The following is a 12,857-nucleotide window of genomic DNA, read 5'->3' on the forward strand; positions in this document are numbered from 1 at the left end:
ATTGGTCTCTTGCATATGCCCCAGGGGTTTTGAATGTTGTAGTTATGCTTCTTTCTTTATTTCTGCGTTAATGTGATATTTTCTCGACATTGTCCTCAAACTTCGATATTCTCTCTTTTCCTTGATTAGCCTACTAATACTTCCTACTGTGTGTTTTCACTCATCTGTTCATTGGCACTCTTCTTTGAGATCATTAATTCTTTGGAAAAACAACCTTTTGAATTCTTCATCCAGTAGTTCAACCGTATCACTGTCTTCGGTTTTAGTTGTAGAGGGTTGGTGAAATCCAAGAGGGGTAATATTGGCTTATTTTTGTCACATTATTGTGTTTCTGTGTTCTGATTTGTGCATATTTTTGAGATGGATCTGTTTTTCACTTATTATTTGTCTATTTATTTGTATTTATTTTATGTGGGTCGTCTCCTCTTTGGCTTATGTTTGCCACTACACTTGAGAGGGGGTAAAGTAGATATCTCTAGCAAAAACAATGGACTGAGACAAATTTTGGTTGTGTGCCCAGCCATCTCTCCAGCCCATTACGGACTATTTTTGAATCCATGTAGAAAGCAATTAGATAGTCCACATACATTACTAGTAAGATTAACAATGAAAGGATTAGCTAGTAATCAACGGTCCTCCACCGTCTCTGCTGCATTCTGCCTTTACTTCCCTCAAAGCAGGACTGTGACTTAGGAGCCAATAAGCTCTTTTCTTCCTAGAAATAGTATACATGCAGTTACTTTTCACGGTTCTCTTCAGTGCATAAAGCATAATAGAAGGGCATAAGTGTTGGTGTTGAGAACACTGCCACCTTGGAAGCTTGTCAAAATTGGAGATTCATTTGCTTTCCAAACCAAGACACTTAATTGAAAATTGTCTCATGGCTTCTCATTGCTGAACCTCTAGAAAGTTAAAGAAATGTAGTGGGTCTCTTCTCTGGTGTCTTCTTGGCATAACCCCTGTGTGCATGGACCTTGCATAAACTTGGGCATTGCCTGGTGCCCTTGGTGGCTTGCTACTTTCGTTCATTTCTTTTTCCTGTGCTCAGTGATGCTCCTGTGCTGAAGGTCCATGATTGCCTCTGAAAACCTGCAGTTAATATCCTTACCTGATAACTGTTCACAGCTGTCACCTGCCAGCTTTCTATCTGACTGGACTCTTCCTGTGACTGTGCATCTGATGATGTTTCAGATTCATGGAGATGCAGAATGGTGATGGGGCTCTCTAATCCATTGGGTTTCTGGTCATAACAAAAGTAACTTTTCTGTGATGGCCTAGTATTTCCATGGCATACATAAGTGCTTGATATTTCACACTTCATCTCACATGATCCTCTGTGGGATCTCATGATAATGGCTATTGAGGGGTGGTTCTATGATTGTGAAGAGGTCAAGGGGCTTGTACGATTCATGAAATAGGAAGGTCACAGATCCAAAATCATCTTGATTCTTCACTGGTCTCCCCTACAGTGTTAAATCTGGTCTCTACATTGAATTCAAAATTTCTAAGATAGTTCTGTCTTATGGTTGGGCATCATATTGATATCTATGACTAATAGCCATTTGCCAAGTCCTTTTGTTTAGATGTGTCTCTCCATTACAGCCTCATTATTGTTTATTAACTAGAGTTCCCAGGAAATGTTCAAAAATTTTTCACTGTTATGAGATTTAGATTCCATTTAAAACATTATTAACTGTGGGAGCCCGTTTTCAGTTTCCTCATGGCTTTACCCAGCAGGTTGGCATAGAGGATGATTAGGCCCATGGGCCTGAGTGCAGGTGTCTGAGATGGTCTGTACTTGGCTGTGCTGGGGGAGGAGGTCTTTTGCTCCACTCCTTGGCGTCTCTATAAAAACCCTGGGGCAGAGACAGTCAGGGCCATTTGAATAGGTTCCAGGCCCGCTTGAGGCTATTTTGTATTTTCTATCTGTTTATCTTCACACTCTAAATCCTTCTATCTAATATTTCCTGCTGCTCACACTCGAGAAAACTCTGGGGAACTGTGGGGTTGGTGGATAAACGCCCCATAATTAATGACAAGTACCTTTTCCTTTAGTAACATTGGGAAAAAGACATATCTTAATATTTTGCATTATTAAAAAAAGAATGAATGTACAGTTCTGTAATAAGAATGTCTTGAGTCTCTTTACATATGTATTTATATACATGTATATACACAATATATATGTATATAAAACTTAAGAAATATCTAGTTATGTAATATTATAAAGAGAAGTACTACTTTTACAATTTGTAAAGAAATCTCTTAATTCTTTTGCATTTCAGATGTAGTAGCAGATATAAATCAATTGCTGTCAGTTTTATATCAGGATGTAAGAAACTAGGTAATGTTAATTCATTGAAAGGTCAAACATTTTTATTATACAGGATCACTTCCTACTTAATTGTTCATCTAAGTGTCTGGAAAAGTGAAATAGGCTTCTCTAATTTTTCAAAGGTATCAGAAACATTAAAGATAACCAATGCATATCAAAAGATATCATAGACTATCAAAGTTATACAGGATGCCATAAATATTATGGTATCAAGAGGCATATATATCAAAAGGTAGCTTAAATATTATTAAAGAGTATAAAGAACTATCACAGGTTGTCAAATGGTATCATAAATACAAGTATCAGAGGTCACCATAAACATCAAAGGGTATTACAAAAATAAAAACACCAAAATATTAAATCTTCAAAGGGAATTGATAGAGCCCTGAGAATATAACACAGATACCCAGAGGGGTCTACTCAAACTGCCTGGAGTGTAAGAAAAAAAATAGAAAGGGAGCCTATTTCTTGATATAGAATTGCACATGACTTTGAGTTTGAAATGTTTGATGTGAAATTGTTATCTCCTGTGACCACCATTGCCTGGAGGTTCCACATGGTAAAGCATTATTTCAGTTAAGAGTAGTTAGGTGTAAGGACATTTTACCCCTTTAACAATCACTAGCAGAGTCTCTCTTAGAGGAAAATTAGAACCTCCTTTCTTCCAGTGACTAAGAAATTTGGGTGCTAAAGCCCTTCTCTGAAATATGGGTAATCAAGGTCCTCTCTGGACCCTGGAGGTGAGCAGGTACCAACGGGTCACAGCAAAGTACAGAAATACTTAGGAAAAAAAAGGGGGGAGGTTAGACCCCAGAAGGGGAGAAAAAAATGGAGTGAAAACAAGTGAGAAACGAAGGACGAGAAAACCATAGCCACATCCAGAGAGGGTACTAAACTCACCAAGAACTTAGCGTGTGGCTTTGAATTCCTTTTTATCTCCATTTTATATGTACCACCACTGTGTTGAGTTTGAGTTCCCATGAGCTGAGTTTCATGTGGGCAATGTCAGGCGTAAAACATTTTTATTTTGAATTCCCAGTAAGTTCTTCATAGAAAGAGGGTTTATGTATCAATCTGATATTCTGAGCCATAAAGCAACGACAAATGTACAGTTCTGTTATAAGAATGGCTCGAATGTGTGTTTAGGAAATCACTGTGGCTGCATCTGGAGGTGCATAGACACATGAACGCAGAGGCTTTGGGTCACTTTGGGTTATCCAGATTTGCTTGATCTTTTAGATTACCAGCCTGTCTATGGACAAAGAATGATGATTACTGCGTTTTCTAGAGAAAGCAACTGAGCCTCACGAGCCAACCTGACAGGAAGTGATAGAGATGTGCAAAAACTGTCCAAATACCATCACTGAATCTTCTCAGCTCAGAGAAAGCTCAGTTCCTTCCATTCTTGGCTTCTTTGTCAAAGCAACTTTCAAATATGTTCCGGTCGCTCTCCAGCATTCTGTAGTAAGTTAGTGCTAGCTCTGTCAACATGATTTGACATTTCTCACGTGACCTCTACTTTAGGGAAGGAAGTTGCCATAACAAAATGGCATCTTGCCAGTGACCTCTGGAGGCTGAGGAGCCATCCCATCCACAGAACTCATTTCATGGTCTTCTTGTGCTACGCTGAAGTCTTGCTGTTTGCTCTAAGCAATGAACTTTTATTATTGCAGGAGGCTGAAGAGTTGAGGGTCAAACTGTAGGTGAGAAGCAGATTGTTTCCCAGAAGAGCCTCCGTGGCGGAAAAGTTCGCGCTAACTGCTCAGAGAACTTTGGACAGATTTCGTTTTTAATTGTGGTCTATATATAGATCACAGCCAGCTTTCTAGACAATCCCATGATCCAGAAAGCAAGCAAAGGTGATAACACAATTGACAAGATGGCTTCATTCCTGTCATTTAAATTATTCTCAATTGAATTACATTCGTTTGTATTATACACAAATGCTTCCCTATTGACAAAGAGATAAGGTAGAACCCTAACATTCATAGTCATCACAAAAATGAATGAACGTAGAGTTACTTAATTTAGGATCATTTGAATTAGTTTGTTTAGAAGAATCCTATGGTTGAATCGATCTGTTACAGAGTTTGGTTCAAAATATGTGCTTAGTTCTCTATGGCAAACTTCACCGACACAATGGCCATATGTTGCGTTTTTCTCACACTATCATTAAAGCGCTCATTAAAATGCATATCCAGAGAGCCAGATGTTTTGTTTTTATTGCATTCTATTTTCTTCACATTTACAATCTATGTATAGTTAGATGGTGACTAGAATTTTGTGACTGTTCTCTATGTATTTAAGTAAAGAAGTATACGCAGATGCATATTTATATAGACAGAATCATATATAAGATGAATATTTGTGAGTGCGGTCCTGTGCATTTATTCTATCTTAATTAAAAAGTACTTTCTCGTGCTCAAAAGCCAAACTATCAGATACCTTGATACGATAACAACCACCCACGAACTCGTTTCTCCCCAATTCTTTCCTTCTCCTCTGCTTTCAAAACATCGCTTGTCAGAGACTTGGTGAAAGATTTTTACATAGAAATCATAGGCTAGTCACATCTTTCCAGATTTATCCTTTCCAAGTAGTAACTGCATTTAGAAAATACTTAGAAAACATATAGAAAAACTATATGTTGTAGAAAGTTGAGGGGCTGGATAAAATAGTGACATTTTCTTCTATAATGAAAGTTGGAATATTAAAATCACAGGAAGGACCATTTTCTAACCTAGAAATCTTTTTCCCAAGACAGTTTTGCTTGTCTTCAGGAGAACCTATGATCCTCCTAGTTAAATCTGCAATTTTTCAATATTTGTGAAATTCCTTTTTTTTCCCAGTTGTTCAGTGAGGAGATGAATCACCAGAGTAAAACATAGGAAGAAATTGGTCTGTTCAGCATTTTCATAAAGAAGGAAGATGCATGCACACACACGAGCCTGCACACACACACACACGCACATGCACACGCACACGCACACGCACACATGCATGCACGCACGCACACACATGCACACATGCATACATATACACACATGCACAAGCTGCTCTAGATGTTAGGGAATGAAAACTTACGTTTAGAGGAAAACAGTGTTTTCCATTTTCACTTTAATATTTCTTTTGCCTTTAAATGGGAAGAAGTGGTGAAAACTTAAACTATAAAAAGGAGGAATAATAGTTCTTGATACCTTATCTCAAATCTTTTTCTTCACTCCCTGCCCCCACTTGGAGAACATGCCACCTTTTAAAGCCTTTGGTTACTTCTCCTCCCATGGCTGCAGTACATGTGGTTAAAACTTGCTAATTGGACATCCTCTACCTGTCTAACCAACTCAATTATTACTCACTCTGAGTGGGCGAGCAATTCCTTGCAAGATTGTAAATCACCTTGAAATCCCCATACTCATACGCTAAGATAATCAGCTGCTTTATCAAACTGGTTGTCCTGACATGACCGTGTCATTGGTGATGGGGAGGCCTATATCATTACACCATCATGGAGGACCCACTTGTCTTAGAGTGAGTCTGGCTGCAGCTCTTTTAAATCATAGTTTTCTTTGTGATTTTTGTGGACTGGGTTTGTTTCCAGTTGGTGTTTGAATCAGCTCTTCTGTCTACATTTCCAATGGAACGGCTTAGAGGGGGCGGGACAGCCGATCACCTCCTCCCCTAGCTCCCTGATTCATAGCATTGGCTATCAGCTCCTTACACTGCAGGTGGATCTTAGGTAATGAGCTATTAGCAATTGGTGCCTCATTATCTTAATCCTTGGGTGGTGTCTCTCCTCCTTGTGGAAGAAGGGCGCTGCTGTTATATTTGCTGTGAGTTAGCTTCAGTTTCCCAATTTATGGTGTCTTTCCACCCGGGCTTAATGTGTGCTCTTGGAGAGTTTCTTACTCAGGCTTGCTCTATGAGGGGCAGTTAGCAAGCAGGCCTTGTAGACACAGGAGGGCCTGGGTTCAAATCACTGCTCTGGCTATAATTAGCTGTGTGACCTGGAAAAGCATCTTGGCCTGTGCTTCTTCATCCATAGGCTCGTCATATAGGTTAGATCCTGTGTGAGATCAGCATGCCATAGCAGCTTAATGGACAAAGTCAGTATCTTCAAACAGTAACTCATAGCTGGGCAGTGGTGCACGCCTTTAATTCAAGCTCTCAGGAGGCAGAGGCAGGTGGATCTCTGAGTTCAGGGCCAGCCTGGCCTACCAAGTTGAGTTCTAGGACAGCCAAAGCTACACAGAAAAACCTTGTCTCAAAGAAAAAAAAGTAACTCATCATTGGTGCTAACTGGTCAAAAACTAGCTTGGCAGTAATGGAGGAAATTTGCAGTTTTGATTGCCATTAACATTTCTGAAGTATTTTACTTCATTGTTAATTTCATATTTTTTTGTTTTGGATTTGAAATGAATGTTTTTAGATTTCAACTTCAAGGACTCCGTCATTCCCACAGCATCAATTCTACTCCACTGTCTTTGTAGAAGAGTTGCTATGAGCTTCTGATCCTGCATCCTCAGTATGACACCATTTATTCTTCAGTAGTAGGTCCCCATCTCTCCATCTTTATCGTCTACTTCAAACCAGCTTTTTCCTATGTTATATGTAATAGAGTCATAGTTCTTCACATTCTCTGCTAACAGAATTCATTTTCAATCATTGGTACTCCCTAAGACATGGTCTCTGTATCCTGGGAGACCAGATTGTAGATGAAAGCCGGCTGACTATATATTACAGGGTAATGAGGAGGTTGGCTATGTTTATGAACAAAAGTTTATGGGAAGGCTGCTGAAGGAGTAATTAATTCAGCGAGAAGTGGGGTGTGGTGGGTGGAAGGGCTGGGAAAGGCCTCAGAGGGGAAGTAAACTTGAATCAGTCCTTCAAGAGTGAACACAGTTTCATTTTGGGTGGGAAAATAGATGACAAAGTCTGAAAGTGAGCAGTCCTCATCCACGTCACCATGGCAGATGGCAGGAGGGATGGCTGCAGAATCAGACGTTCTGATGGAACTGGCAAGAGCTGGCTGTGAAATGTTCGGTGCCCAACCAGGAAGTCTGAAAGCAGAGCTTTCTCCTTTGATTCTTGGATCAATTATTCTTGAGAACACACTGAGAAATAATTTTTTTCCTGTATGTACTTTAAAAACAATCTTTAAAGTGTTCTCTAGCTCCCTAGAAAACTAGAAAACCTGTTGCTTTTTCCCTTCTTTCCCTTTGAGTCCAGCCTATGGGGTTGGAGACAGAGTAGTGTAAAGGCTAACAGTGTGGACATACAGCCAGCATGTGTCAAGACTAACAGTATGGACATGTGTAAAGACTAATAGTGTGGACATGTGTAAAGACTAATAGTGTGGACATACAGCATGTGTAAAGACTAACAGTATGGACATGTGTAAAGACTAACAGTGTGGACATACAGCATGTGTAAAGACTAATAGTGTGAACATACAGCATGTGTAAAGACTAACAGTGTGGACATACAGCATGTGTAAAGATCAACAGTATGCACACACAGCATGTGCAAAGACTAACAGTGTAGACATACAGCATGTATAAAGACCATCAGTATGCACACACAGCATGTGTAAAGACTAACAGTATGGGGTTGGTGAAGATCTTTTCCCATTCTGTTGGCTGTCTTTTTGTCTTGTTGACTGTGTCTTTTGCCCTGCAAAAGCTTCTCAATTTCAAGAGGTCCCATTTATTAATTGTTGTGCTCAGGGTCTGTGCTGTTGGTGTTTTATTTAGGAAATGGTCTCCAGTGCCAATGCGTTCAAGAGTGCTTCCTACTTTCTTTTCTATTAAGTTTAGTGTAACTGGATTTATGTTCAGGTCTTTGATCCACTTGGACTTGAGTTTTGTGCATGATGACAGATATGGATCTATTTGTAATCTTTTACATATTGACATCCAGTTATGCCAGCACCATTTGTTGAAGATGCTTTCTTTTTTCCATTGTATAGTTTTGGCTCCTTTGTCAAAAACCAACCCCACATCTGACAGAGGATTGATCTCCACAGTATATAAAGAACTCAAGAAACTAGACATCAAAATACTGAACAGTCCAATTAAAAAATGGGCTAAAGAGCTAAATAGAGAATACACAAAACAAGAACTACAAATGGCTGAAAGACATTTAAAGAAATGCTCAACATCCTTAATCATCAGAGAAATGCAAATCAAAACAACTCTGAGATACCACCTTACACCTGTTAGAATGGCTACGATCAAAAACACCAATGACAGCCAATGTTGGAGAGGATGTGGAGCAAAGGGAACATTCCTCCACTGTTGGTGGGAATGTAAACTTGTACAACCACTGTGGAAATCAGTATGGCGGTTTCTCAGAAAATTAGAAATTGAACTACCTCAAGACCCAGCCATCCCACTCTTGGGCATATACTCAAGGAATGCTGATTCATACCATAAAGATACATGCTCAGCTATGTTCATAGCAGCACTATTTGTAATAGCCAGAACCTGGAAACAACCTAGATGCCCATCAATGGAAGAATGGATGGAAAAAATGTGGTACATATACACAATGGAGTACTACTCAGCAGAGAAAAACAATGAAAGCATGAAATTTGCAGGCGAATGGATGGAACTAGAAAAAATCATCCTGAGTGAGGTAACCCAAACCCAGAAAGACAGTCATGGTATGTACTCACTCATAAGTGGATTCTAGATATAAAACAAAGAACAATCAGACCACAGCCCATAGAACCATAGAGGCTATATATATAGTATGGAGGTCCCTAGGATGACTGTGGCTTATAATAAATTTCGGTCCTACTCAATTATTGAAAAAAAAATAGCCAAATGAATGGAAACACATGAACTATGAACCAAAGGCTGAGGGGCCCCCAGCTGGATCAGGCCCTCTGAATAGGTGAGACAGTTGATTGGCTTGATCAGTTTGGGAGGCAACTAGGCAGTGGGACCAAGTCCTGTGCTCATTGCATGAGTTGGCTGTTTGAAACCTGGAGCTTATGCAGGGACACTTGGCTCAGTCTGGGAGGAAGGGACTGGACCTGCCTGGACTGAGTCTACCAGGTTGATTGCAGTCCTCAGGGGAGGATTTGCCCTGGAGGAGGTGGGAATGGGGGGTAGGCTGGGGGTAAGGGGAGGGTGTGGGAGGGGGGAGAATAGGGGAACCGGTGGCTGATATGTAGAACTGAATGGTATTGTAAAATAAAATAAAATAAAATAAAATAAAATAAAATAAAATAAAATAAAATAAAATAAAATAAAATAAAATAAAAAGACTAACAGTATAGACATGTGTAAAGACTAATAGTATGGACATCCAGTACATGTAAAGACTAACAGTGTGGACATATAGCACATGTAAAGACTAACATTATGGACATATAGCATGACTTCCTGCCTGCTGTTCTCATTAGCTGTACTTACAGCTGGGTCAACTAATAGATGCTATAGCACCTCTACATGCCACGTTCTTCCTAAAAAAGGAGGATAGTGACAATTTCAATATGGGAGGGCTCCTTTGATGATTCTCTAACGGTTTATTAAGTGCTTGCTGTTCATCGTTTACTAAGCAATAATTAACCATTTACTGTGGAGCAGTTCCTGTGCTGGATTCCTATTATATGGTAACAGGTTACACAGACTGAAGCTTTGTAGTCTGGCTATTTATTTTTATTACCACTATTATTATATAAGGGATGGCTTTAATAAATACTGTTTAACACAAATTGTGTTCTAGCCTTGTTAATACCCTGTCCATAAGGTTGGACTGATTCATTTTTCATCCAGCTGTGGAGTGTGCTACAGGACTGGTTGACTGACCAGAGCCGCTATGGCCAGTGTTTATGCAGATCCTGAATTCATACCATCATGCAGCTTTGGTAGCCTCATCATTCAAGCTATATTCTGCAGACAGAGTGGTCCTGCAGGGTTTTAAATATGAGCAATCTCAGAAGGATGGCCAAGCCCTCCCCAGATGAGTTCTGGACTTAGATTGGTCAACTTTGGGTTGGCTGGGCTTCTCCTAAACTTGCATTCCATGGACCTTGGGAAGGCAGAACTCTAGAATCCTCACATCCCGTGATAAAGTCATGGTATTTTACTGTTGGTGAAGTGAGCAAGTACAAACACATCCTGCAGAAGGTGAGGCAGATGGAATAGTTCTTTGCTTGATAAAGGGGGGGGGGGACCTATTGATCTCCAAGGAGCCGAGGCAGCCACAGAAACTAAAGGGAGGTCAGGTAGATTATGGTGGAAATCATTCTTCAAGACAACGTGGGTCTGCTGACCCCTGACCCGAGCACTGGTGTGACTGGAGCCATTGCAGGTGACCAAAATGGAGTGACACTAACTCTTCAGAACAGCCCCAGGTGCAACGCTTGCAGCAACTGACGGGTTGACGATGCTTTGCTTTTGTGTGTCCTGTTTGCTTGCTTGCTTGAGACAGGTTCTCACTCTGTAGTCCTAACTATCCTGGCACCTCATTTGGAGCCCCGGGTGGCCTTGAACTCACAGTGAATGCTGGAATTACAGACGCATGTACAAATGTCTGTCTAAACAAGGTTGTTTTTCATTTTTTTTTATGTCGTGTTATCCTAACTTTTCCTCTGTTTATTTGCTCTTCAGTTTACCTTTTTTTTTTTTTGGCTTAAAAACAATTTTTTAGCAGCTGTGTATTTGGTACAGATTATCTTTGATTAACTATCACCTTCTCTTCCCCCCAGGAAAAATCTTAAGCTGTCAGCAGCACCTCAACCTGTAATTAAGACTGGGGTACAACGCTGGATTCTCCCCAGCAAGATAACCATCTCTAATCTCCAGAACATTCTTCCTCTTGTGTCCTTTTGTTTGTTCTCGTAACCACTTTGAATTTTTATCTGTGTAAAGTTCATGATCTTTAATTTATGGGAGCTATACCTTCCAAGATTAATGTTAGGCTTAAAAGAAATGTTAGCATGGGAGGCCTGCCCCTTTCTGAATGGAGATGGAGGAGGAGTGGATGGGGAGGGGAGTAGATGGGAGTGTGGGGTGGGTGGGTAAAGGGATGGGAAGAGAGGCGGGAGGGGGAACTGTGGTCTATATATACAATAAATGAAAAAAAGTTAATTAAATAAAAAAGAAATGTCACATTACAGCAACATAACTGTACATCTTTAAGTATCAGTTAAAAATAAAAATAAAGAACAATTATTCATATTTTTAAAAAAATTAGAGTTCAAAAATTCATTCTTGAAATCTCCTCTTAAAAGAAATTTACAAGCCGGGCAGTGGTGGCGCACGCCTTTAATCCCAGCACTTGGGAGGCAGAGGCAGGCGGATCTCTGTGAGTTCGAGGCCAGCCTGGGCTACAGAGTGAGTTCCAGGAAAGGTGCAAAGCTACGCAGAGAAACCCTGTCTTGAAAAACTAAAAAAAAAAAAAAAAAAAAAATTACAAACTTAAAGAAAAGTAGCAGAAGTGATGTGATCTACATGGATGCTGGAGTCAAGACATTCAGTTTCATAAGTTTGAAAGCCTTATTGTCAATGTACTCCAACTTAATTAAACTACTGCAAGTTACATTTTACAAAAGATTGCCCAGCCTCCAAGGAAATATTTGTCACATTTGGACCAATTACAGTGTTCCTTCCCATGCATGGGACTACCTTATACACACAGAACATCTATGTATAGCTGGAAATTACTCTGAAGAAACAGAGCTTCCAGGAAGTCATGGGTTGTAAGAAAATGCATTATATTCATTGGACAGTTAGAGACAGTAGATGAAGATTTCCAATCAGAAGCACAGAGGCCACCAAATAGCAAAATTCTGGGGTGACACTATAGAATGGACAAACAGCTTCTTGGAAGACACGGGGTGCATTTTCAGAGCTCACCTCTCACATGCCTGCATCAGTCACATGGTGAATCAGGTTCTTTGACCTGAGGTTATCTGACTTAGTAAAGTCACTGTGCCTGCAATGTCCCTCAGTGCTTAGAATCACATCCCCAATCCCATTCTGTCTTCCCAAATAAGTGTGGTTGGTTCGTGAGCCAGTACTGACTCGTGGGTTTTGACAGCGGTTAAAGGTGGTAGAGAAACAGCCATTCTCAGAAACTGTGATAGCCATACAAATCTCAGTCTGCACCCGAGAGTGAAAGAGGCAAGCTATTTCAGAGGTTTTCCCTCATTCAAAGAATACTTTGTAATCTTACCTAGGAAAAAACCCGGAAGGGCCGCCTCCTAGATATCCAGGACTGCTTGCCTGGTGGATTGGGTTTGGAGAGACTTCACAGTAAGGTGAGCCAGTGCTTAGGTAATGGGTGTGCTCTGCCATGCCTCCGGTGTGCCCCAGGCTGGCTGCCATCAAGCTCCCGTAGTCAGCGTGGGGACCGGGCAGGTGAACCGGCGTTTACTTCTGGTGTGAAGGAAGGAACTCAGACAATGCTTTAGCGGATTTCGAAAGTTGAGTCTCAACCCGTCAGGTCAAGGAGTTAGAATCAAATATGAATTTGATTGGCTTAAATGGTCTGCTTTATCCCATAGTGATTA

The sequence above is a fragment of the Peromyscus maniculatus genome, chromosome 13, assembly GCF_049852395.1.
Source record: "Peromyscus maniculatus bairdii isolate BWxNUB_F1_BW_parent chromosome 13, HU_Pman_BW_mat_3.1, whole genome shotgun sequence".
NCBI lineage: Eukaryota > Metazoa > Chordata > Mammalia > Rodentia > Cricetidae > Peromyscus > Peromyscus maniculatus.